We start from the raw sequence: 5119 nt of genomic DNA on the forward strand, positions 1-5119 counted from the left end.
ATAATGTTAATAAGTGACTGCTACTGGCTTGTATATTTACTATGCTATAGTTTTGTCATTAGAGTGTACTCCTTCTATTTACACACATTTTTAGCAGCCTGTATGTCTTGTGTTTGCTGCTTCAAGAGGGCACTTAGAGAGATTGACCTACACTATCTAGGTTGTACATTGTAATGTTTGCATATGACAACATTACCTAGATTTGTTTCTTACAAGTGCCCCCACAGTCAAGCAACGTATGGCTGTATTTCTATGTGTAAGGTAGAGCTGGGTATTTGTAACTAAGGGAGTAGGATAAAGGAAACTGAGAGTAGGCTGAACTGTCCCAGGCCAAAGCAGAAGCTGTACCAGGAACAGACAGTACTGAAGGGCACCGGTGGCTGCACACAATAATCAAAGTGAAAGAAGATTAGAAGCCATGATCAGAAAAGAGTCCAGAAGAGCTCCCTGCACAAACCCACCTTCCTCCAGCTGTCTCCTGGGAAATCCATCCTCTGATCCCCTCTGCTTAAAAGAGGATGGTACCAAGATCAGAGAAAAGAAATAATCTCCCAAGGCCAGATATTCTGGAGCTGAGACATGATGAACAGAAGGGCAGAGTGAGTAGAGTCCCAAGCAGGAGTTCAAAGTAGGAAGGACAGGGGACAAAGTTGAGAACAAGAGAGTGGGTTGTAGCTCAGTGGTAAAGCATGGGCCAAGCCCTGGGTTCAACTCCCAGCACCATGGGGGCTGGAAAAAAAAAAAGTAAAGAACAGGGTTGTACCCTAGAAAGTTTAGACGGCATGCCATATTGCAGAGTTTTGTCAACCACTGGGTAGGAGTTCCCTGACAGGCAGGATTAGACAGGGGTTAAATGGTTCCATATCAAGGATGATGTGGACAGCTGGGTTTCTGTGCAGCTCCAAGCCAGGACCAAGGAATTCAGATGCCAGGTGGCACTGATAGCCAGGTCTATCCCACATCACCAATTTTTTGTTATTCAAATGTATGAATAGCTCAGTGGAGGTTTCCTCCCCCTCTTCCCACTTATTCTCACCTACCTACAATTTTACACTTAGGAGCTTATCCACAGATAAAAGTGGGCTAGGAAAGTCTGTGAAACTCAAAATAGCTTATTTTACTACTACGCATGTAAGCTGTGGTTTAAAACATCTCCTCCCAGGAGATTAAAATGGCAATAATAGCAAGAAATAAGATCTCATAATTTTCTGTAAGTTTCAATTAACATTATCTAAAAAAAGCATCATACCTAATACGGTTAATTAACAAGAATTAGCAATTATAGAATAAAAGGATTGAAATACAACTACACATACACATGTAAATATAGACACATGCATGCATTTCAAATTTAGTGTTATACAGAGGTTATTTGAAATAGAAAGCTTTATTATTGCCACATATTCCTATGGGTAAAAAAATCAAAATTTTATATATTGAAATCCACAAATGTTCAAGAAGCCTAAATTTTAAAAAATTATCATTTTATCTATTGAAAGCTAAAACGTAAGTTATTTTAAATAATAGACAAACAGATGGATGGATTAGAGTGGAAACCAAAGTGGGGGACTTAGATAGCTATTTATACTACCTATTTAAGCCAAAAGAAAGAAAATATTCCACTTACTCATTGCTAATTGGGTAGTGTAGACAGTCAAAGTAGGGAATTTAGGCCAAAATAACCACATTGTAACCCAGCCTTTTAAATCTATTGGTCTTCATCAAACCAAAGTTACTAATTTCTCTCTCATATTATGCTGGGCAAATGGATTCAATTTCAAAACCAGGTCACCACGTCAACAGTTTTGAAATAAATTTTTATAATTTAATGGCTGATTTCTTCATAGTTCACCAAAACACCAGCTCTTGACCTATTTGTCTTTCATTTAGATACAATAAAAAGTTATAGGGATTTTTTGAACCTATTGTAGTCTTTTAAGTGAATTAAATGAGGGTTAAAAAAAATCTTTGATTATTCTGTCCACTATCCACTGTTCAGAGACATATCCTTATTGGAACATTATTCACTTGTTTTTCTTTTTTCTTTATTTAAAAAAAAAATTAAATAAAATTAGCTAGCTAGTTGTTATTGTATAAAAGCACAGACATTTAGAATTAAAGGGATTTAAAAAATAAAATAGTCAGTACCAATCAGGATTTTGGGGGTTGCAAGTGACCTAAAACAAACTTGAACCAGTTTAGGCTAAAAGGGGAAATCATTTGGAAGGACTTCAGAGTGTCTCATATAACTGCAGTCAAGGGATAGAAACCTGTGGGTCTCAGAAAGACCTGCTCCAAATGTTACCAGAATGAACTTTCTTTTTCTCTGCTTTACATTACATGTTAGTATCTTAGACTTACTTAGTAAAAACAGAGATGCTTAATAGTCCCAAGCCTCACTCTACAAAGACCAAACCAGAGATGCTAATTCTCTTTCTCTAATACCAGTTAGAAGGAAGGACTCTGATTGTCCCAACTTAGGTCAGATGCCCAGTCATGGACCAATCAGCTGTGAGCAGGAAGGCAGAGTCCTGTAAGAAAATGGGGTCCCAATACTTGAGTTGCTGGAGAGAAACAGTTCTCAGAAGAAGCAGAGAGGTGTTAGGAAGCCCCCTCCCTCCAAAAAAAAAATTGCTATCTAACTTATTCTATGGATATGGAAATTTAGGCTTAAAGAAGTTAAGAGACTTCCTCAGGCTACTGTTTGTATTTAAACTCAGCTCTGGTACCTAATCCAATGCCTTGCTCTCTCTCCTACACTGCTATCCATTCTGGAATCCTCATTTCAGGTCCTTTAGCCATAGGAAAGGCAGAGGGGAGGGGGGAGGAAGGGTGCTGTGCTTGAACCACTGCCCAGTCTTTAGCTGGAGTTCTGACTCAACCCGCCTTCCTGTTGTCTGGTTTTGCTTTTGGGGGGAATGTATATCTGAAGTGGGAATCCCCCTGTTGCACTCCTCCCTATCAGACCCAGGAGGCTCACCCAATGTAAAGTTGGATGATTATCACAGCAACACCTTATACTGAAAGAAGCCATAGGTGTGCCCCTGACTAGTCAAAGTGCTTTGTGTTCATTTGCTTATTTTACCAGTATAAGGGGGCTACTAGCACTATTATTGTTCCCATTTTGTAGATAAGAAACTGAGGTTGACAGACAGATTATGTCTAAAGTCATAGACTTGGGGAGGCAGGACTTGAACCCAGGCAATCTCACTACCAGCCCTTGCTATTAAATTCTGTGGATCTACTGCTTCCTCCTGGCCAAACACCTCCTGCCTTTGGCTGCAGGTTTGGGGCTACCTGAATGCGTTGCCTCATCTCTAATGCTATTGCAAACCTGCCTCTGATCAAGTCCCCTCCCGTGCACCCTGGGCTCTTGTTGGAGCTGCAGTGTCTTGCCCTGGGTCTACCGTACCACAGCTGCTGCTGTAGCTACCCCTGGTAGTGAATCTGCTCTACATGGATGGAGGCTTTGCTCCCCAAATTTAATGGGACAGTTGGGAGTGCTCTCAAGGAAGCCTTGTTCTTTCTGGTTGACAGTTTTTCCTTAAAAGAACCTGAATCAAGTTCCATGGAGACAAAAATGATTGTCATAAAACTCCCTGTACACATATGTAGAACCCCATAAACGTAGACCTGGGGCCCTCTGATACCAGGGAAGGCATTTCAACTCTCCCTACCTCAGGTGAGTTCCCGGGCCGTCATGCTTGGGGACAGCCTTCATCTCCTGTTCAGAGGGGTCTGTAGTGTAGGCTTTGGAGATAGACAAGGGTTTGGGTCCTGTTCTGTTGCTCACTAGCCCTGTGACCTTGAGCAACTAAGTTTGAGTTACTGCTCTGTGCTTTCGTTTTTCTCTACCTCAAAGTCTTGATGTGAACTTTAATGGGATACTATTTTTAAAAGCTTCATAATGGTGCCTAGCATCAAATAAATTTCAACAAAGATAACTAATTATTATCTTAGTCTTATCCCTGGCACCTGGGTTCCTCATCTTTGGGCTCCCAAATCTTTACAAGTATTTGAAGGGCTCAAGGGTGGCTTATGGGAACAGGATTGCTTATGACATAGAGCTTGCTCTTGATGCCCCTTTAATCTAGGCCCTGGCTAGAAAAGAGCAGCCCTGGTGACTCACAAACGCAGGTGGAATTGGTGGCAGGAAGGAAAGAGACCCTCCTCCTCAGTTGGTGCCCACAAAGACATACCAGCCAGTACCCTGTCCTCCCTTCTCCTCAAGCAGGTGACTCTTCCTCTCCTCTGCCTGTTGCTATTGCTGCTTGTCTTCCTGTCATGGCTGCACTGCTTCATGTCTATCTGCTACCACCTGCAGAGAAACGTGACTTGTGCTGTGCAGGCCCTTCCTAGCCTAATGGTCAGCCCTGGCAAAACAAAGTGGCTCCTGGAAATGTGTGCTGATTGCACAGCTCTCACTCTCGGCTCATCTCAGCCATTAGCATCCCTTCTCACATCTAAATAGTTAAGCTACAAAAGGCCCCGCTTTGGGTTAAAATTTCAACCATGCATTTACCTGCTTTTCTTCAGGTCCCAAGTCTAGGAACTCTTTCTGATGGTTGTGTTTATAAGGGGCTGTGCTTCTTAGTACCTTAGACCACATTCAGAGCCAAGTGGCCAGTCATTCCAGAGATGGGAACAATGCAAACAGATGATGAGAATCCAGCACTTCATGGTTGAATGAAAGATGCCAGCACCCTGACTTCAAACGTTGTATGATCAAAACGTTGCTTTAAAATAAAAGGAGGTTGTCTAATCTCTGTGCAGAGACCTCGTGTGAAAATATTTAACCCTCCCTGCTTTTCTTGCAAGTGTTTTTATTGTAAGCAAGTACCTAAGTACCAAAGACAGTACAGAGGTTTGTGACTTCTTCAGCTAAGATGGCTTGACCTAAATATCAGTATAAAATCCAGCAAGTGCTGGCACGTTTTGCTGAGATATAATGCCACAACATCTTGTTTTTTTTCCCCAGGAATCCTTGAGTCCTTAAGGAGACAGGACATATGGGCAGTAGTTAGAGATAATAATGATGATGATGATAATAATAATAATAATAATAATATAGATGCGGTTACCTGTAACAGAAAAAAATAGGGAAAAAAGGAATCGGAGG

The sequence above is a fragment of the Marmota monax genome, unplaced genomic scaffold (genome assembly GCF_021218885.2).
Source record: "Marmota monax isolate L192 unplaced genomic scaffold, Marmota_monax_Labrador192_F-V1.1 WCK01_AAM20220418_F8-fsc00015, whole genome shotgun sequence".
In the NCBI taxonomy this organism is placed as follows: Eukaryota; Metazoa; Chordata; class Mammalia; order Rodentia; family Sciuridae; genus Marmota; species Marmota monax.